This window comes from Nycticebus coucang, chromosome 4 (assembly GCF_027406575.1).
Source record: "Nycticebus coucang isolate mNycCou1 chromosome 4, mNycCou1.pri, whole genome shotgun sequence".
NCBI lineage: Eukaryota > Metazoa > Chordata > Mammalia > Primates > Lorisidae > Nycticebus > Nycticebus coucang.
In genome coordinates, this window is record NC_069783.1 from 81590548 (window position 1) to 81614338 (window position 23791).

Here is a 23791-nt window from a genome sequence, read left to right on the forward strand (position 1 = left end):
TAAACTGTAAATAAAACTCATTTTATTAAATACAAGGAACTCTTTTTATCTGCTGCTCTTATCTATAGTTTTTACACTATTTAACACATCCCTAGTTTTTTTTTTTTTTTAATTATCCTATCATTTCTCTTTAATGCATAATTTTTTTGTGGAACATAGGCTTATAACTTAAAATTAAGACTAAAAGCATAAATGGAAATAGGAATTCTTTATTCCTTCACAATTGAGTCACAGGGGACAATCTGAATATGTTTACATTCCTATGTTAGAATGACAGGAGGAAAAAAAAAATCTAGGTCAGAAAAGTGAAGATAACTAAATTGGAAGCTAAATTCTGATGTAGGCACATGTTTCTGTTTATAGCATCTATTTTGATATTTCTAAATTATAGACTGTTATTTCATACTTTATCAATTCAAGTGAAACACTTAGTTTTATAACTGCTTCTTCCCACCCCAAATTAAAAACATCCTCCTACTCAAAATTTCTTATAGAGCTTTAATAAGCTCTATGTCCAATGAACTTAATAATTAATTTATATGACTATAACTATGTAGATATTATTTACTGAGTATAATACTTAGTCTATGCTTTATTATTTTTGTTGTTTTAATTAACATCAATGCCAAGTTTTATTTATTTTCTTAATTTCTGTATCTTCTACTTTATAATTACAGGGTATTCAAATAAAAAAATTGAACTACCATGTTTCCTCTCAAGCTTACATTTTTTATTATTACTTTATCTTTACTATGCATTTTTAAAACCATATTATTTCTTTTTTGTATTTCAGTCCTTTTTTCTAGGAGCACGTTATACTTTTCCCTGTTTTATTTCTTTCAGTATAATATGAAGATATCTCAAAAATGGAAAACTAAATTATTAATGAAGTGTTTTGTATTACACAAATACAAAAACACTAACATACTTAGTCATTTGGATATGTATAGACCTGTGTTTTGAGCATTTGTTTTATCAGTTTGTATAATGCTACCTTCATAGCCATTAGAATCATAAAATTCTATTGTACCCAGAGTTGTGGCAATATTCATACAAGAAAATTATATTCTAATCTGCCTTGTTTTCCAAAAGAAGCTGACAGATTAGTTCTTATTTTAATATCAAATTAACAACATTTTCACTGAGGATTAATCACCGGTACAAAGGCAATTAGCTGAATGTTGCTGGATCTTTGAGGTCATATAATTACATCAGTATTCCCATATTTATACTATACTTCTCTCTGGTTTTCCAGAAACCATTATGAGCCATTCATAGATATGAAATAACAGTCAATCATCTTACACCATAAAACCTGTCTACATATTTTAATGGCAAAGTCTTTTTTTACATTTATGTCTATATCAGTGTATATAGGAGAGTTGGGCCTCTATTAGCAACAATGAAATGTGTTGACAAGGAATTTGATAAATCAAAACCAACACTCTTTTTCTCTACAGAACTTTGTGTGTGTGTGTGTGTGTGTGTGTGTGTTACTGTTGATAAATTTCTAGCCTTCCTTTTGTACTGCATGGAGAACCTTAGATAGGAAAGATAAGAATTCAGAATATTCAGAAATAGTAAGCATTTTACATCTTCCTGCTATAGATTCTAGGAGATAAAATTCTTTAATTCTATTTCAAAAAGCATTCCGTTGGGTATTTCAGAAAGTATTAAATTTTAGTATTAGCCCAGACTTACAAATGTGCAATTATAAATTATTGACTTCTCCATATTATGGACATATTACCAAACGAGGTTTAAGAGAATGATATAAACATATATTGTTTGGCATATTTATTATTCATGATTGTACTTTGGAAACCAAATATGTGAGAAGCAGAAGTAATCATCCAAACTCTATATGCCTTTATGTTCCTGTGTTAGATTGATAACAAAATAAAATATCTTTAAGCCAACTACTTTTACCTTAACAGAAAATTTAACCTCTAGGAAGCTCTGTTGTGATTTCATTCTACCATTAGCTATTTCCTTTACTCTGCATATACAACACATAAGTATGTGCATTTCTATATTGCAAAAATTAATTTTTTTTCAAATCTAGATTTTACTTTTAATAGCAGTGCTTATTTTAAGTTTTTTTAATATATAATATAAGAAACTACAAAATGAATTCCTGTGTGAAGATAGGTTTAGGGACAATGAAATGTCTGCAGATGGCGGCGCCTGTGGCTCAAGGAGTAGGGTGCCGGTCCCATATGCCGGAGGTGGCGGGTTCAAACCCAGCCCTGGCCAAAAAACCACAAAAAAAAAAAAAAAGAAATGTCTGCAGATGATTGTATAGTCTTAGAGCAATGGCATAATTCACAATTCAAAATAATAACTACCCGACAGTATATTTGCCTTAAAATCCTGTATTCTATTCTGTCAAGCTTGAAATCTAAGGACCACTTAACGACTCTTAGTTGTTTACTGCAACATACTTGAAATTACAAATATTCACATACATACTTAATAAATGAATAATTATTTTAAACTTTCAGATTCATATAAATAATTTAACCTATACAAAAAATGGATTGATTGTTATTTCACATATATGTTATAATGTCTGGCAAATACTGCGAAGATTGAGCAAAATTCTTAATATATTTCTGCTTTCACTTTTCCCGTAGGGAAAACAAGGAAATGCACACTAAACCTCCCTAACTCCTCAGTTTGACATCCTCGACATCTAGCTATCTGCTGATCTCATAAAGACATTGGCTTTTGCTTCATTTGGGAATGTGGCTTACACTAGCTTGCTCTGCTCACCCATTGTATAGGAATTCCTTGAACAAAGCCAAAGGAAAATGTGTAACTTCTTCAATGTTATCAAAAATTCATTAGCACCATTTTAGTGTTGTCTACAATTTGCCTCATTCTTTAGACACTGAGTGCTATCCTCAGTTTTAAGACTTTTGCATATTTTGATTTATTTGATCTTGAATCTACTACATGAACCCAGTTAACATGAACATATAACTAGTGTTATAATTCTTGTTTTATAAATGAGAAAACCAAGATATAGAGAGGGAAATTTCCCAAGGTCATTGAACCAGCAGCCAGACAGAATGTCATAAGGCTTACATAGTCTTATACAACCTGTATGGAAAGAAACATGGAAATTCCTCACGGAACTAAAAGTAGACTTACCATTTGATGTTACAATCCCATTACTAGGTATCTAGCCAAAAGAAAAAAAAAAAAGATATTTTACCATAGGGACCTTTGTACTCAAGTGTTTGCAATGGCACAATTCACAATTGCAAAGATGTTGAAACAACCCACATGCCTTTCAACACATAAATGTATTAATAAACTGTAGTATATGTATACCATAGAATACTATTGAGAAATAAAAAGATGGAGATTTCTTATATTTTCTAACAACATGGATGAATTTAGTCTCCTAAGGGAAGTATCACAAGAATAGAAAAACAAGCATCAAAAGTACTCAATACTAAATTAAAACCAGTAGCTTAAATATCTACATGCTCACATAAGAGGAAAACTCAAATTCAAGTGCAGAAGGAAGGAGTTGGGTACATTCTCACCCAACAGGTACATTGCATGCGTGTACTTCCTAGGTGAAGGACATAACAGTAACTCAGATGTTGACCTTACAAAAACAAACTATGTAACCTAATCGTATGTACTCCCATATTAATTTGAAATGAAAAAAAAGAAAGAAAAAGAGTACATAGCCTTAAGCATTGTATTATGCTCTCTTTCTAAAATTTCCTATATTCTCAATTGAAAAAGATAAAATCTCTCTGCCACTTTGGAAGTTATTTCTGTTACTATAGTAGTCAATACTAACTCAATTTTTATTTATATTCTCAGCCATACTTTTTCTTAAAAATTTAATGCATGTAGTAATTATAATCACACCCTCCCTCCATTGGATGATGAAGTTGCTTCAATTCCTGACTAAGAATTTCTTTCCATTTTTTGTTACTGATGTTAATAATGGAAATATTTTAAATCTGCACTGATTGATACAGTAGCCACTGGCAAGTTTCAGATGGCTATTGAACATTTGCATGTGGCTAATGTAATTTATAAAACACATTTTAAATTTAATACTTAAAATTATAATTAATTTAAATGTAGAAATCCACATTGAATAATGACTTCATTTTGGACACCATAGGTCAAAAAAAGTAAATAATTATTATTACTTCTTTGAAGTAAATAATGATAATAATAATTAGAAGAATATACTTATTTAACAGTCTATAGTTAACTAGATTATCTACGTTAGGTATTTCTCTACATGCCAATAATATGTTATAGCTCATATATCCCTCTGATTCAATTTTCTTCTTGATTTTGGGGAAAAATGAAAACAAATGAAGAAAATAATACTGAAATTAAAAATATATTATTTGTTGGAAAGTGTTAAGTGCTAAAGAGAAAGCAAAATGTATTAGGAGCCACATAGAGTCAGGTCGTTATAAAACATGTGAAAGAGTTGGCTACATCAAGTTAGACTGTAGCAATAAATTACCCCAAAATCTTAGTGCTATAACAGTCTCGAATTTATTTCTCACTCACATTTGTAAGTTGAACAACAGGGGGTTATCTTGTTCAGTTCATTTTATTCCATTGGGGATGTAAATTTCCTCTTGTATTATATGTCTATAATTACCATAGCAGTAGAAAATGAGACTACAAGAACAAGAATGAGAAAAAGACACACCAACTCTTAAATCATTTGCATGGAAGTAATACATACTGCATTCCTTTACTTTTCATCAACCCGAGCCAATCTCATGGTCAAACATTAACTGAAAGGGTCAGGAAAGTTTAGAAATCTTCCCAGTCTATTGTTCTTGTTAGCAAATGCACTTATTTTTTTCTAAGCCAAGCAGTGCAAATACATTAAAGAAGAAACTTTAATTATATTCATGCGGATGAGTTTATTATAAAGACATTATCACAAAGGCAATGGATGACCTATGTTTTGAAGGGTGATAGCTTATCAAGTAATGAAAGTAAAGGAATGGGAAAGCGATATTTTAGCTTATTTCATCTAGAATATGTGATGTATGTGATAAGAATAGTAAACTGAGTTTAGATAGAAGTAATGAGAACTATATCTGTAAAAATAGGAAGAACTTATTTTTATTATTTCAGAAATCATCCTGCGGTGGGCTCTTGAATTAACAGAGACAACTCTGATCTCCCAGGACAGTTGGTAAAGCGGGCAGTTTGAGTGCCATGATAGAAAATATTTTGCAAACCTTCCCCTTGTCCATGGAATTTAATATCTATTTAAACTAATCCTTTCCACTGCAATGAATAATTCATTAACCACACAGAGGGTCATTGTTACATACCTTCACAGTTGTCCATTTACTACCCATGTATTCTCTCAGATAAATGAGACAGAATATTTTACGTTGAACTCCTGATGATTTTAACAGAAAGTATATTAATTGAATGACTAACATATTATGGAACTTCGTTAAATGGCAACAGTAATTATATGGCTTTTAATTTAAAGGACAGAAGTGAGTGAGTAATCTAATGAGGTACAAATGACCACATACCAATTCTCCATTTATTTTCGAACTAAATATATAAGCTGTGTTGTGAAGTGCAAAACTCCTTCAAATAAAAGAATTACCACATTTTTGTTATAAAAGAAAAACAACTTAAAGCTTTAACCATTTTCCTTACACTTTGAAATTAGACTACTGATAATTTTGGTTCATTTTTTTCTCTTATCATTTATCTTCATATGCATAACTCTATTAAAAAAAGAAGAAAAGAAGAAGAATTAGACTATATTAAGGAAAACAATAGCCTTTACTTTTATCTTTCTCATTCTAGATTTTTTTTCTGGCATAACAACCATTGAAATTACAATGTATATTTTCTTTTTTAATGACTTTTTTTCATTGATCACCTAGCAAATCTTGGCACCCCTCCCCATACCTGCCAGAGTCCTTGAGTTTTACTCCTCTTTCCTGTATTCTATCTCAGAGATGAATCCACAGTACTAATTTCCAACTTAGTCAGCAATGAAGTCCATGTGTTTCCTCTCCTAGTACAATCAACTTTCATAACATCCCTAATGGATAATTTGTGATTTGTAATACATTATCAGTCTATACTGATCAGGAAAATAGAAGGATCGAGGGAGAGTGGAAGAACCTTTCTGGAACTCCTGAGTATATCCCATGTAACAATAAAATAAGGTGGTGTCTCTTGCTGCATTGCCCAGGCTGACATGCAGAGACACAATCATAGCTTACTGCTGCTTTTAACTCTAAACTCAATTCCCACCTCAGCCTCCCAAACTGCTATAATTGCAGTCATGACTCTTTTCACTGTGCCTGAAACAACAAATTTTGAAATAGATATTTTTATCCAGTTGCTTTACAGAGGTTACTACAAAAGTATTTCCTCCATTATAATTCTAACAAACTTGAAAAGAAGAATAATTCAGAGTTTAGGAAAAATTGTTCTCTACAACGACATCATTTTATTAAGTGAATTAGTCAATATGCTAAGCAGTGTTAAAATTCTAACACTGTGATCCCTCACAGTGAGGTTATTGTGATCCCTCAAAGAGGTTATGACTTGAGTCAGGAGGAACAAAGCAAGACATTGCTTTCCTTTGAGATAAACTTTTTTTAAATTTATTTATTTATTATTAAGTATTTTGTACATAGATCATAAATGCATTCATGCCAATGTCAATGTGTTGATTCTTTGTACGAATTGGAGTGCTTACATCATACAAATCAACATAGCTTTCACCTCATTTACCCAATTATAGCATTAGGACATTTGTGTTCTACACATGATAGATCCAACTTGTACTTGCAATGTGCTCCATAGTTGTGGACCCCCTACTATCCCCTACTATCCCTCCCACCCCATCCCCTCCTTTTTCCCTCCCCTTCCCTCCTTCATCCTAGGCTAAAGCTGTGTTTCATTTTTCATATGCAAGTGTGAGTGATTAAATTGGTTTCACAGTAGTACTGAGTACATTGGATACTTTTTTTTTCCATTCCTGAGATACTTTACTAAGAAGAATATTTTTCAGCTCCATCCATGTAAACATAAAAGAGGTAAAGTCTCCATTTTTTTTTTTTACTGGTGCATAGTATTCCATGGTATATATATACCACAATTTATTAATCCATTCATAGGTCGATGGGTACTTGGGCTTCTTCCATGACTTGGCAATTATGAATTGAGCTTCAGTGAACAATCTGGTGTAAATATCTTTATTGCCAAATGATTTTTGGTCCTTTGGATATACACCTAGAAGAGGAATTGCAGGATCAAATGGCAGGTCTACATTTAGATCCCTGAGTGTTCTCCAAACTTCCTTCCAAAAGGAACGTACTAGTTTGCATTCCCACCACCACTGCAGAAGTATTCCCTTTTCTCCACATCTATGCGAACATCTGTTGTTTTGGGATTTTGTGATGTGGGCTACTCTTACTGGAGTTAGATGGTATCTCAAGGTAGTTTTGGTTTGCATTTCTCTGATGATTAAAGATGATGAGCATTTTTCATGTGTCTGTAGGCCATGTGCCTGTCTTCTTCAGAGAAGCTTCTGTTCATGTTTCTTGCCCACAATGAAATGGGATCACTTGTTTTTTGCTTAGTAATAAGTTTGAGTTCTCTGTGGATTATGATTATTAGACCTTTGTTGGAAGTATAACTTGCAAAAATCCTCTCCCATTCTGAGGGCTATTTGCTTTACTTAGTGTGTTCTTGGCAGTGCAGAAGCTTTTTAATTTGATCAGATCCCAGTAATGTATTTTTTGATGTTGCTTCAATTGCCTGGGGTGTCTTCCTCATGAAGTATTCTCCCAGACCAATTTTTTCAAGCATTTCCCCTGCACTCTCTCTAAGAATATTTATAGTTTCATGTCTTAAGCTTAAGTCCTTTAACCAGTAAGAGTCAATTTTTGTTAGAGGAGAAAGGTGTGGGTCCAGTTTCAGTCTTCTATAAGTTGCCAGACAATTCGTCCAGCACCATTTATTGAATAAGGAATCTTCCCCCCAATTTATATTTTTAACAGGCTTATCAAAAAATCAAATCAAATGATGATAAGTGTCTGGGTTCACCTCTTGGTCTTCAATTCTGTTCCATACATCTACCTCTCTATTTTTGTGCCAATACCATGTTGTTTTGATCACTATAGATTTATAGTATAGTCTGAAGTCTGGAAGCGTGATTCCTCCTGATTTGTTTTTATTTCTGAGTAATGTCTTGGCTATTCGAGGTTTTTTCTGTTTCCATATAAAACAAAGTACTAATTGTCTTTAAAATATGACAAAGGTACTTTAATAAACATCGTGTTAAATCTGTAGATTGCTTTAGGTAGAATAGACATTTTAACAATGTTGATTCTTCCCAGCCATGAGCATGGTATATTTTTCCATTTGTTAACATCTTCAATGATTTCTTTTCTCAGAGTTTCATAGTTGTCTTTGTAGAGATCTTTCACGGCCTTAGTTAGATACACTCCCAGATATTTAATCTTCTTTGGGACTATTGTAAAGGGAATAGAGTCCTTGATTGTTTTCTTCCCTTGACTATTGTTGGTGTATATAAAGGCTACAGATTTATGAGTGTTAATTTTGTATCCTGAGATGTTACTATATTCCTTGATCACTTCTAGGAGCTTTGTGGTTGATTCCCTGTGATTTCCCAGATATATAATCATATTGTCTGCGAAAAGTAACAGGTTGACCTCCTCTGGTCCTATTTGGATCCCCTTAATTGTTTTCTCTTGCCTGATTGTGGTGGATAAGACTTCCATTACAATGTTAAAAAGCAGTGGAGACAGTGGGCATCCTTGCCTGGTTCCTGATCTGAGTGGAAATGATTTCAATTTTACTCTATTCACTATGATATTGGCTGTGGGTTTGCTATAGATGGCCTCTATCAGTTTAAGAAATGTTCCTTCTATACCTATTTTCTTAAGTGTTCTGATTAAGAAAGGATGCTGGATATTGTCAAAAGCTTTTTCTGCATCAATTGAAAGAATTGTATGGTCTTTGTTTTTTAATTTGTTTATGTGATGTATTATATTTATGGATTTACGTATATTGAACCCTGGAATGAAACCCACCTGGTCATGTTGTATAATTTGTTTGATGTGTTGTTGGATTCTGTTTGCTAGGATCTTACTGAATATTTTTGCATCAATATTCATTAGAGATATTGGTCTTGTTGGGTCTTTTCCTGGTTTGGGTATCAGGGTGATATTTGCTTCATAGGATGTGTTGGGAAGTATTCCTTATTTTTCTATGTTTTGGAAAAGATTAAGTAATATAGTAGTAATTTCTCTTTAAAGATTTGGTAGAATTCTGATGTGAAGCTATCTGGTCCTGGGCTCTTCTTTTTTGGGGGAGATTTCTTATAGTTGATGCTATTTCAGAGCTTGTTATAGCCTTGTTCAACATTTCCACTTCTTTCTGGCTAAGTCTAGGAAGTTGGCATGTTTCCAAGTATTGGTCTATTTCCTTCAGATTTTCATATTTCTGAGTATAGTTTTATGTAGTATTCATTAAGGATTTTTTGAATTTCTGAGGAGTCTGTTGTTATTTGGCCTTTATCATTTCTGATTGATGAAATTAGGGATTTTACTTTTCTACTTTGGTTAGGTTAGCCAAAGCTTTATCTATTTTTTGACCTTTTTAAAAAACCAACTCTTTGATTGGTTGATCTGTTGTATGATTCTTTTGTTTTTAGTTCTGCTCTAATTTTAGTCATTTCTTTTCCTCTGCTAGGTTTAGGGTTGGAAATTTCTTCCTTTTCCAGTTGCTTGACATGTCCCATTAAGTTATTGACTTCCTCTCTTTTCGTTCTCTTGAGGAAGACTTGCAATGCTATAAATTTTCCTCTTAGGACTGCCTTTGCAGTATCCCAGAAGTTCCGATAGTTAATTTCTTCATTATTGTTTTGTTCCACAAATTTGGTAATTTCCTTCTTAATCTCGTCTATGACTCAGCTATCGTTCAGCATGAGGTTATTTAGTTTCCATGTTTTTGCATGTGTGTGGAGATTCCTGTTGTTACTGACTTCAACTTTTATTCCATGATGGTCTGAGAAAATACAAGGAATGATTTCTATTCTTTTAAATGTATTGAAGTTAGACTTGTGACCTAAGATGTGATCAATTTTGGAGGATGATCCATGGGGTGATGAAAAGAATGTGTATTCAGTTTTATTGGGATGAAATGTTCTGTAGATGTCTATTAGATGTAAATGTTGAATGGTTAAGTTTAGTTCTAAAATTTCTCTGCTTAGCATCTTTTTTGAGGATCTACCCAACACTGCCAGAGGAGTGTTAAAGTCTCTAACAATTATGGTGCTGGGGGAAATCAAGTTGCTCAAGTCAGTTAGAGTTTCTCTTATAAATTGAGGTGCATTCTGGTTGGGTACATAAATGTTGATAATTGAAATCTCATCATGTTTAGTGTTGCCCTTAACAAATAAGAAGTGACCATCATTGTCTTTTCTTACTTTAATTGGTCTAAAGCCTATTGTATCTGTGAATAAAATTGAAACACCTACTTTTTTTTGATTTCCATTTGCCTGAATTATAGATGACCATCCCTTCACCCTGAGTTTATGTTTATCTTTTAAGGTAAGATGAGATTCTTGAATGCAGCAGATGTCGGGCCTGAGGTTTTGTATCCAGTCAGCCAACCTGTGTCTCTTTAGAGAGCAATTTAAGCCATTTACATTCATTGAGAGCAATGATAAGCCTGACAGAGTTTTGGGTGTGGAATTTTTTGAAAGTCCAGTGGATATTTTTAATACTTTCACCACTATGGAAGTTGGAATTTGATCAAACATTTCTGAGTGAGTTTACTTTAGTGGTGGAGTATTGTGTTGTTTATTATGCAGAATAGGTCTGAGAATATCCTGGACAGCTTGTTTAGTTATGGCAAATTTCTTCAACATGAGAGAGATCTGCAGTCATTCTAATGTTCTTCCCCTTGTACGTAATGGTTTTCTTACGTCTTACAGCTTGAAGAATTTTCTCCTTCATACTAACTTTAGCAAAGTTAATTATAATGTGTCTATGAGAATTTTTATTTGGGTTGAGTCATGCTGTTGTTCTAAAACTGTCTGCTATCTGAATTTCAGAATCTCTTGGCATGTCTGGAAAGTTCTCTTTAATTATTTCATGAAGCAAATCATCTGTATCCTTCGCAGCAACCTCATCACTTTCAGGTATTCCTATAAGGCAAATATTAGATCTCTTGGAATTATCCCAGAGCTCTCTGAGAGAATGATCTGTTTTTGTTCTCCACTTTTTTTCCTCTTTGAGCATTTGGAACCGTTTAAAAGCCTTGTCTTCAGTGTAAGAGATCATTTCCTCTGCCTGCTCCATTCTGTTACTGAGGGATTCTACTGTATTTTTTAGATCTTTGAGGGCTGCAAAATCGTGCTTCAATGTATCAAAAACTTTGGTACAAGGGGAAGAACATTAGAATGACTGCAGATCTCTCTTACAAGTCAGAAGAGGGTGGTCATTGACCTTTAATCTCCTTAAACAAAATTACTGTCAACCCAGGATCCTGTATCCAGCTAAACTGAATTTCATCTATGATGGAGAAATTAAATACTTTAATGACATTCACATATTGAAGAAACTCTAACTGACTTGAGCAACTTGATTTCCCCCAGCACAATAATTGTTAGAGACTTTAACAACAAAAATACACAAATGGGACTTAATGAAATTCCCTGCATAGCTAAGGCAATAATCAACAGAGCAAAGAAACAGATTGTAGATTCTGAATGTTAGCCCTTTATTGATGTAATGTTTGCAAATATTTTTCTCCCATTCTGTTTCTTTGCTCTGTTGTATTTTTGTTGCTGTTATTGCCATTAGATATTTAGCCATAAATTCCTTCTGTAAGCTGATATCTAGAAGAGTTTTCCTTCATGTTCTTCGAGTATTTTTATGGCTTCGTGCTTCACATTTAAGTCTTTTATTCACCTTGAATTTATTTTTGTAAATGGTAGAAGACAGAAGTTCTGTTTCATTCTTCTGCATGTGACTATCAATTTTCCCAGGTTCATTTATTGAATGGGAGTTATTTTTCCCACAAGATGTTGTTGTCCACTTTGTAAGATGAGCTGGATGCAGGTTGATGGTTTTATATCTGGGTTTCTTTTTTTTTTATTGTTGGGGATTCATTGAGGGTACAATAAGCCAGGTTACACTGATTGAAATTGTTAGGTAAAGTCCCTCTTGCAATCATGTCTTACCCCCATAAAGTGTGACACACACCAAGGCCCCACCACCCTCCCTTAATCCCTCTTTCTACTTCCCCCCATAACCTTAATTGTCATTAATTGTCCTCATATCAAAATTGAGTACATAGGATTCATGCTTCTCCATTCTTGTGATGCTTTACTAAGAATAATGTCTTCCACTTCCATCCAGGTTAATACGAAGGATATAAAGTCTCCATTTTTTTAATGGCTGAATAGTATTCCATGGTATACATATACCACAGCTTGTTAATCCATTCCTGGGTTGGTGGGCATTTAGGCTGTTTCCACATTTGGCGATTGCAAATTGAGCTGCAATAAACAGTCTAGTACAAGTGTCCTTATGATAAAAGGATTTTTTTCCTTCTGGGTAGATGCCCAGTAATGGGATTGCAGGATCAAATGAGAGGTCTAGCTTGAGTGCTTTGAGGTTTCTCCATACTTCTTCCCAGAAAGGTTGTACCAGTTTGCAGTCCCACCAGCAGTGTAAAAGTGTTCCCTTCTCTCCACATCCACACCAGCATCTGCAGTTTTGAGATTTTGTGATGTGGGCCATTCTCACTGGGGTTAGATGATATCTCAGGGTTGTTTTGATTTGCATTTCTCCAATACATAGAGACGATGAACATTTTTTCATGTGCTTGTTAGCCATTCGTCTCTCATCTTTAGAGAAAGTTCTATTCATGTCTCTTGCCCATTGATATATGGGATTGTTGGCTTTTTTCATGTGGATTAATTTGAGTTGTCTATAGATCCTAGTTATCAAGCTTTTGTCTGATTGAAAATAGGCAAATATCCTTTTCCATTGTGTAGGTTGTCTCTTTGCTTTGGTTATTGCCTCCTTAGCTGTACAGAAGCTTTTAAGTTTAATGAAGTCCCATTTGTTTATTTTTGTTGTTGTTTCAATTGCCATGGCAGTCTTCTTCATGAAGTCTTTCCCCAGGCCAATATCTTCCAGTGTTTTTCCTATGCTTTCTTTGAGGATTTTTATTGTTTCATTCCTTAAATTTAAGTCCTTTATCCATCTTGAATCAATTTTTGTGAGTGGGGAAAGGTGTGGGTCCAGTTTCAGTCTTTTACATGTAGATATCCAGTTCTCCCAACACCATTTATTGAATAGGGAGTATTTCCCCCAAGGTATATTCTTGTTTGGTTTATCGAAGATTAGGTGGTTTAAGATGTTAGTTTCATTTCTCGGTTTTCAATTAGATTCCAAGTGTCTATGTCTCTGTTTTTGTGCCAGTACCATGCTGTCTTGACCACTATGGCTTTGTAGTACAGACTAAAACCTGGTATGCTGATGCCCCCAGCTTTATTTTTGTTACAAAGAACCGCCTTAGCAATACGGGTTTTTTTCCGGTTCCATACAAAACGCAGAATTATTTTTACCAAATCTTGAAAATATGATGTTGGTATTTTGATAGGAATGGCATTGAACAGGTGGATTGCTTTGGGAAGTATAGACATTTTAACAATGTTGATTCTTCCCATCCATGAGCATGGTATGTTCTTCCATTTGTTAATATCCTCTGCTATTTCATTTCTGAGGATTTCACAATTTTCTTCATAGAGGTCCTTCACCTCCTTCGTTAGGTATATTCCTAGGTATTTCATTTTCATTGAAACTATGGTGAAGGGAGTTTGTCCTTAATTAGCTTCTCATCTTGACTGTTATTGGTGTATACAAAGGCAACTGACTTGTGGACATTGATTTTATATCCTGAAACATTACTGTATTTTTTGATGACATCTAGGATTCTTGTGGTTCAGTCTTTGGGGTTCTCTAAGTATAAGATCATGTCGTCAGCAAAGAGGGAGAGTTTGACCTCCTGTGCTCCCATTTGGATTCCCTTTATTTCCTTGTCTTGCCTAATTGTATTGGCTAGAATTTCCAGCACTATGTTGAATAGTAAAGGTGACAGAGGATAACCTTGTCTGGTTCCAGTTCTAAGAGGAAAAGCTTTCAGTTTTACTCCATTCAGTAAACTATTGGCTGTGGGTTTGTCATAGATAGCTTCAATCAGTTTTAGAAATGTGCCACCTATGCCTATACTCTTCAGTGTTCTAATTAGAAAAGGATGCTGGATTTCATCAAATGCTTTTTCTGCATCTATTGAGAGGATCATGTGATCTTTATTTTTGCCTCTGTTAATATGGTGGATAACGTTTATGGACTTGAGTATGTTAAACCAGCCTTGCATCCCTGGGATGAAGCCTACTTGATCATGATGAATGACTTTTTTGATGATAAACTGTAATCTATTGGCTAGGATTTTGTTGAGAATTTTTGCATCTATATTCATGAGTGAGATTGGTCTGAAATTCTCCTTTTTGTTTGGGTCTTTTCCTGGTTTTGGTATCAGGTTGATGTTTGCTTAATAGAATGTGTTGGGGAGGATTCCTTCTTCTTCAATTATTTGGAATAATTTCTGCAGTACACGAATGAACAATTCCTTGAAGGTTTGATAGAATTCTGGTGTGAAGCCATCTAGACCAGGGCATTTATTGGTTGGAAGCTTTTTTATTGTTTCTTTGATCTCAGTGCTTGAAATTGGTCTGTTCAGGAGCTCTATTTCTTCCTGGCTGAGTCTAGGGAGAGGGTGTGAGTCCAAATATTTATCCATTTCCTTCACATTGTCAAATTTCTGGGCATAGAGTTTCTGGTAGTTCTCAGAGATGATCTCTTGTATCTCTGTGGGATCAGTTGTTATTTCCCCTTTATCATTTCCGATTGAGGTTACTAGAGATTTTTTTTACTTTTCTATTCCTCGTTAGTCTGGCCAATGGTTTATCTATTTTATTTGTTTTTTCAAAAAACCAACTCCTTGTTTCATTAATTTTATAAATGATTCTTTTGGTTTCAATTTCATTGATCTCTGATTTGCTTTTGGATATTTCTTTTCTTCTACTGAGTTTAGGCTTAGATTGTTCTTCTTTTTCCAATTCCATAAGATCTCTTGTGAGATTGTTGATGTGCTCTCTTTCTGTTTTTCGAATGTAGGCATCTAAAGTGATGAATTTTCCTCTCAAAACTGCTTTTGCAGTATCCCTCAGGTTTTGGTAGCTTATGTCTTCATTATTGTTTATGCTCAAGGAACTTAATGATCTCCTATTTTATTTCTTACTGCACCCATCTGTTATTCAACAGAAGATTGTTTAATTTCTATGCCTTTGTGTGGGGTCGAGCATTTTTGTTAGAGTTGAGTTCCACCTTTAGTGCCTTATGGTCTGAGAAGATACAAGGTAAAATTTCAATTCTTTTGATTCTGTTGATATTTGTTTTGTGTCCCAGGATATGATTAATTTTGGAGAATGTTCCATGGGGTGATGGGAAGCATGTATATTCTTTATTTTTGGGGTGGAGTATTTTATATGCGTCTATCAAGCACAGTATTCAAGGGTCTCATTTAAATCTCTTATATCTTTGTTTAATTTCTGTTTAGAGGATCTGTCCAGCTCTGTAAGAGGAGTGTTAAAGTCCCCTGTTATGATAGTATTATCAGATATCATATTGCTCAGACTGAGTAAGGTCTGTTTCAAGAATCTGGGAGCATTTAAATTGGGTGCATAAATATTTAGAATTGAAATGTCTTCTTGTTGTATTTTTCCCTTGACCAATATAAAGTGACCATCTTTGTCTTTTTTGACTTTAGTTTCTTTAAATCCACATGTATCTGATAATAAGATTGCAACTCCTCTTTTCTTCTGAATTCCATTTGCCTGAAAAATTGATTTCCAAACCTTGACTCAGAGCTTTAATTTGTCTTTTGAAGCCAGGTGTGCTTCTTGCAGACAGCAAATGGATGGGTTGCGTTTTTTAATACAGTCAGCCAATCTATGTCTCTTCAGTGGGGAATTCAAGCCATTAACATTTATTGAGATAATTGATAAGTGTGGTAGTATTCTGTTTGTCTTGTTTTGTGAGAGTCCATTGCTTAGTTTTATCTTTTGCATCAGTGTGGAAGTTAGGTTCTGTCGTTTAATTTCTGAGTTCTTACTTTGCTGCTGATCTATTGTGGTGGTCAGTGTGCAGAACAGGTTGAAGTATTTCCTGTAGTGCTGGTCTTGTTGTGGCGAATTTCCTCAATGTTTGTATATCCGTAAATGATTTGATTTCTCCATCAATTTTAAAGCTTAGCTTAGCAGGGTACAGAATTCCGGGCTGGAAATTGTTCTGTTTAAGTAGATTAAAGGTAGATGACCATTGTCTTCTTGCTTGAAAAGTTTCATTAGAGAAGTCTGCGGTCACTCTGATGGATTTGCCCCTGTAGGTCAACTGGTGCTTACTCCTGGCAGATTGCAGAATCTTTTCTTTTGTCTTGACTTTGGACAGGTTCATCACAATGTGTCTTGGAGAAGTATGGTTAGAGTTGAGGCGACCTGGGGTCCGATATCCCTCTGAAAGCAGTGTGTCAGAATCTTTGGTGATATTTGGGAAATTTTCTTTTATAATATTCTCCAGTATGGGTTCCATTTCTCTGGGGCATTCTTCTTCCCCTTCTGGAATTCCTATAACTCGTATGTTGGAACACTTCATAAAGTCCCATAATTCTGACAGTGAACGTTCTGCTTTCTCTCTCTTCTTTTCTGCCTCTTTTACTATCTGAGTTATCTCAAGAACTTTGTCTTCTACCTCTGAAATTCTTTCTTCTGCATGGTCTAACCTGTTGCTGATACTTTCCATTGCATCTTTAAGTTCCCTAATTGGCTGTTTCAGTTCCTTCAGCTCTGCTATATCCTTTTTATATTCTTCATATCATTCATCTCTTATTTGATTCTGTTTTTGGATTTCCTTTTGGTTATTTTCCACTTTATTAGCAGTTTCCTTCATTGTTTCCATCATTTCTTTCATTGTTTTCAACATGTGTCTTCTAAATTCCCTTTGTGTCATTCCTAAAATTTCTTTATAGGTGGAATCATCTGCAGTAGCTACCTCATGGTCCCTTGGTGGGGTTGTTCTGGACTGGTTCTTCATGTTGCCTGGAGTTTTCTGCTGATTCTTCCTCATGAGTGATTTCTTTTATCTGTTTCCTTGCCCTAATTTTCCTTTCACTTCCTCTTGCTCTTTAAGTTCTCGTGCCTGTGAACTAAGGGTTACAGGACCAGAAGTGTGAGAAGGTTGATGAGCAAAAAGGGGATGACAGAAAGGAGGACTGAGTGATAAGAAAAAAAAAGAAAAAGAAAAATAGAGAAAGTAGAGGGGGTGGGTAAAAAGACTATTGACAAAAAAAAGAGAGGCACAGAAATAGGGAGACAGAGCAATATAGGTGTACAGTAGGGTACTTTCACACAACCTTAAAAAAACCCCACCTTCTGGTGGTGCCCAGTTCGGTGGTTCCCTTGAGGTCAGCAGCTCTTTGCTAACCTGATCAGACACAGTACCCCACCTCCACCAAGTAGAGAGGAAAGATAAAAATGCTATAAAACAAACCAAAACAAGCAAACAGAAAACTTTATGGGATAAAATTGGGTGAAAAACCAAATAATAGCAGTAGAAACACTAGGAAAAATGAAGCTCTAGTTATTGAAAAAGGCAGCAATGGGAAATTATAATTAAACTAGAAAAATTGAGAAAGAAAAAGGATCTGTATGGAAAAGGTTGAAATTAAAAACCAAAGCAACATCAACAACATCAAAATAAACAAAAAAAAATAACCAAACCAAAAAAAAAAAAAAAAACACAACCAAAAACAAAGCAGTATATATGTGTTATGAATTTTGTCTGGGCAACATGTGGTCTTCTGGGGTATGAGATGTTAATCACAGTTCTGATATGAATGGAGGCTGCTGATTTCTCAAACCCCAGCAGGTAGACACCCTAAATCTCTCTTCAGCCCACTTAAAAGGCACTTTGAACTTGTAAACTTGCTAAGCAGAAGCTTTCCCATGAAAGTGCTTGTCGCTGGAATCACTGCTGAAGTGGCTATCCACTTACCCAGTGTGCCAAAACTGGTCTCACTCTGCCCCTGAGGTTTAGGGCTGCAAGACGGCTCAGACCCCACCCTAGGCTACCTAGTCGCTGGGTTACCAGCTCCCACCCGATTCTAGCTCTGCGACCCTGAGGGCGGAGCTTGCCAGGGCAGATCACTCACAATGGCTCCCTGTGACCCACTGCCAAACACTATTAGCTCTGTCTGGCTCAGCGGCTCAGACTGGGTCCCTAGACAATGCCCAAAGTTCTCCGCACTCCCGCTCAGGCTCTCCCCAAGGCAGTTCAACTGAGTGCCAAGTCCAAAGACACCAAAACAGTTCACAGGTAAGGTCTTTCTGGTTTGCAGTCTCGCTGCTACTGAACTTACAGTTGCGGGCAGGTTTAGACGGATTGAACACACGCGACCACTTGCCATTTTTTCACTGTTTTAGTCCTCCTCTTGGGGTCCAGAAGTCTCTCGCTGACTCCCTGTATCCTCACAGGGGTGATGATAAGCTGATCCCACCAGCCAGAGATGCCTGGAGTCCTATCTCCCCAGACTCACGGTGCCCAGATGCAAGGAAGCTGTTACTCGGCTGCCATCTTGCTCTGCCTTATATCTGGGTTTCTTTTCTATTCTGTTCCCTTGGTCTTTGTCTCTATTTTTATACCAATATTGTCCATTTTGGTCACCATTGCTTTGCGGTATTATTGAAGTCTGGTAATGGGGTCCCTCCAGATTTGTTCTTTTTGATTAAGGTTACTTTGGCTATTCAGGCTTCTTTTGGGTCCAAATGAAATGTAGAATTTTTTTTCTAAGTGTGCAAAATATGAGATTGGTACTTTGATGGGGATTGCATTGAATCTATAAATCACTTTGGTCAGTGTGAATATTTTAACAATGCTGATTGTAATATTCCATGAACATAGGATGTTTTTCCATTTGTTTGTGCCATTTACAATTTATTTCCTCTCAGTGTTTTGTAGTTTTCCTTGTAGAGATTTTTCACCTCCTTGGCTAAATATATTGCAAGATATTTTATTTTCATTATAGCTATTGTGAATGGTATTGAGTCTTTGATTTGACTCTCAGCTTGACTATTATTGGAATATAGAAAAGCTACTGATTTGTGTACATCGATTTTATAAGCCGAGACTTCTCTGAATTGAATTCTTATTTCCAGGAGTTTCTTGCCAGAGTCTTTTGGATTTCTGCATATAGGATTTCATCATCAGCAAAAATTAATAGTTTGATTTCCTTTTTCCCAACATAAATGCCCTTAATTCGTTTATTTATTTGCAGTTTTGGGCTAGGGCTGGGTTTGAACCTACCACCTCTGGCATATGGGGCTGGCGCCCTACTCTGTTGAGTCATAGGCACTGCCTTTTTTTCCCAACATAAATGCCCTTTATTTATTTCTCTTTCTCTTGTCTGAATGCTCTGACCAGTGCTTCTAGCACTATGTTGAATAGACCTGGTAACAATGGTTATTACCCTTGTCTTGGTCCAGTTTTTAGTGAGGATGCTTTCAAATTTTTCCCATTCAGTATAATGTTGGCTGTGGGTCTACAATATATAGATTTTATAATTTGGAGATATGTTCCCGAGGGTTTTTCTTATGAAAGTGCTGAGTTCTGTAAAATGATTTTCTGCATCTATTGAGATGATACTGTGGTCTCTTTTACTTCTGTTTATGTAGGCACATTTATTGAACCATTGATGAAGTCCACTTGGTCAGAAAGGATACTAATCTATAGTTTTCTTTTTCTGTTGATTACTATCCTGGTTTTGGTACCAAGAGAATACTGGCTTTGTAGAGTTAATGGGGTGGGGGAGAAGAATTCCCTACTTTTTGCTGTTATGAAATAATTGTTGCCATTGAAGGTACCAGCTATTCTTTGTAAATCTGGCAGAATTCGGCTGTAAATCCATTTTGTCTGAGTCCTTTTTTTAATAGTTGATGGAAAATTTTTATTACTGCTTTGATCTTGCTGTTCATTATGATTCTACTCAGGGATCTTACTTCTTCCTGACTGAGTCTTGGGAGGTTGTGTGTTTCCAGGAATTTGTCAGCTTCCTCTGTTTTCTAGTTTCTGTGCATAGTGATTTTTTAGGTATTCATGAATGATCTTTTTTTATTTCCATGGTAGCATTTCTAATGTCCCTCTTTCATTTCTGACTGAGCGAATCTGAGTCTTTTCCATTTCTGCTTAATGTGGTTAGTGGGCTATTAAATTTGTTTATCTTTTCATCAAACCAACTTTTTGTTTCATTGATCCTTTGTTTTTATTTTTGCTGTGGTTTGTTTACATTTTGTTTAGTTCTGCTCTAAGCTTTTTTATTTCCTTTCTTCTTCTGGGTTTGTGTTTGGTTGTTTTCTCTTCTTTTACTAATTTCTTGGGATATGACATTAGGTTGTTCAATTGATACTTTTTGTATTTTCTATATATGCATTTAAGAACATGAACTTTCCACTTAAGACTACTTTTGCTCTATCCCAAAGACTTTGGAACCTTGTATCCTCTTTATCATTCAGTCTGAGGACTTTTTGAAATTTCCATTTTAATTTCATCATTGTGCCAAGGATTGTTCAGCACCAAGTTGTTTGATTTCCTTGACTTTGTGTAAATTTGAGTTGTTCTCTTAGAATTTATTTCTAGTTTTGCTCCACTGTGGTCTGAGAGATGCATAGTATGATTTTCTATTGATTTTTTCTTTTTTTTTTTTTTTAAATATACTGAGGCTTGTTTCATGGCCTAAGATATGATCAAATTTGGAAAATATCCCATGTGCTAATGAGAAGGATATATGTTCAGTACTTTTGGGGTAAGGTATTCTGTAAATGTGTGATGGGTCCACTTGTTCTAGAGTCTGGTTTATGTCCAGTGTTTCTTTATTTTTGGCTGCAATGATCTGTCCAGCTTTGTCAGTTCCTTGTTGATATACCCATCAATATGATATTCCTATTAATCTTTTTGCTTAGATCTAATAGATTTTCTTTATGAAACTCTTGTGTCATAGGCACATATATTTAGGATTCTTATATCTTCTTGTTGAATTGTTCCCTTTACCATTATACAATGAACATTTTTGTTTGTTTTGTTTGCTATTTTTGATTTAATGTCAATTTTATTTGATATGAGGATGGCTACATCTGCTCCTTTATTATATTTGTATTATCCATCCTCTCATGTTGAGTCCTTATGGTTTAGGTGTGTCTCCTGGAGACAGCAGATATTTAGGTTGTATTTATTTATCCATTCAGCCAACTTTCATCTCTTGAGTGGGACATTCAACTATTCATGTTGAGTGACAGAATTAATATATGTGATTCTGCTCTCTTCATCATGTTGGGTAGTACCTTAATTTCTTGACTTTCATCTGGTGCTACTCTTTTATCTGAGCTATGAGCTTCAGCTTTGGGGTGATTTTAAACTTGTGTGTATTTATTGTGCTGATCCATAAATAATATTCCCCTGAGTATTTCCTACAGGGCAGGTCTGGTCGCAAAAGCTTCCCTTAGTGTTTGCTGTCCTTTATTTATTATTCATATATGAAACTTATTTTTATACAATATGAAATTCTCATCCAGCAGTGGTTCTTTTTAGGAAAACAGAGATGGGGCCCCAATCCCTCTTTGCTTGTGCTATCTCTACTAAGAAATCTGTGATTTGCCTTATGGGTTTTCCTTTGTATGTGACTTGATGTTTTTGCCTCATAAAAAGGCTAGTCTCATAACTATATGTCTTGGTAATTCTCTTTTTCAATGAATCTCCCTCATGTTTTATGATCTGTATCTGTTTGTATAATTCTATAGCAAGATCAGAGAAGTTTTCCTCAATTATTCCCTCAAATATGTTTTCCAGACCTGTGCTTTTTATTCTTCATCCTCATTTTGCCTATGATTTTCATGTTTGGCCATTTTATATAATACCATTTTTCTGGCAGTCTTTGTTCCACTTGATTTCTTTGTTCTTTATTTTTCACTGACTGGTTTAATTTGAAAGAATTATCTTCAAGCTCTGAAATTCTTTCTTTTGCCTGGTCTGGTCTATTCATAAAGCTTCCAACTGTGTTATGTATTTCCTTAAATGAATTTTTCATTTCCGGAAGTTCTATTTTTTTAATATGTCTATCTCTTTAGTAAAGTTTTCATTCATTGTCTGAATTATTTTTGTGTTTCTTTTGAGTTGATTTTCTATTTTCTCTTGAATTTATTTGAGCTTTCTTATATATTGGAATTATTTATCTGCCATTTCAATAATTTCATGTTGGTAAAGATCCAATGCTAGAGAGTCAGTATGCCCCTTTGATGTTATTTTTAATACTTCTTATTTTTAATACTTCTGGACTTCTTGATGATAAAAGATAAGACATTTGTCATCCACAATGGTGGGAAAAAGCAGAGATATTGTCTCTCACCACTCCTATCCCACACTGTACTGTAGGTCCTAACAAGAGCCATACAATGAGGAAAAAATGAATTGTAAAATTATTGGAAAGGAAGAAATAAAACTTTATGACTCAATGATATGATTGAGCAAAACTAAAAACTTACTTTTATCAAGATCATAGGATCTAAGGTCAATGTACAAAAGCCAATTAATTTCCTATTTATCAATAATTAAACAAGTTAAATTTGAAATTAAATACACACACATATATAGTATTTATAACATTAGTAAAAAATTAACTATTTATGAATAAATGTAACAAAATGTGTATAGGATCGGTAGATAAAAAAGCAAAACATTCATAAAAAAGCCAAAGGAAATGTAAATAAATACATGAATATATAGATTATATATTCATTTAATACTGAATAATGTTAAGAAATAAATTTTTCCAAAGCAACCTATGGAATCAATGTAATTCCAATCAAAATCTCAGCAAGATATATGATATATTTTGATAACATATTCTTATATCAATATGGAAAGGCAAAGACCCAGAATAACTAACTTCATAATGAATTAGAAGAAAAAGTTGGAGGATTCATACTACTCATTATAAGATTTTATTATGAAACTACTATAATCAAGATCATGTTTTATTGATGAAAGCATTTACTTATCAATAGGACAGAATATAGAATGCCAACAGTGATCCACATGAATATAGTTGACTGATTTTTTATGAAGGCATTCAATGGAAATAGAATAATCTTTTTAACAAATGATGCCAGACCATTGAAAGTCCAGATGCAAGAAAAAAAAAAAAGACCTAGATACAGACCCTATATTTTTAAGACTAACTCTAAATGGATCTTAGACTGAAATGTAAAACTTCTAAAAAAAAAGAAAAAAACTTTCAAAATTTATGGAAACTTGAATTTGGTAATGAGTTTTTAAATATGGTACAAAAAGCATAATTTATGAAAAAAACCTTATAATTTAGACTTTACTAAAATGAAAGACTTCTGCTCTGCATAAGAATATTTAAGAAATAGAAAAGATAAGCCATAGGCTGGGCCTGGTGGCTCATGCTTGTAATCCCAGCAATTTGGGATGTTGAGGCAGGCCAAGACTTTGAGACCAGCCCGAGCAACATAACATGCCTCCATCTCTACAATAAATAGAAAACATTAACTAAGTGTGGTGGTGCA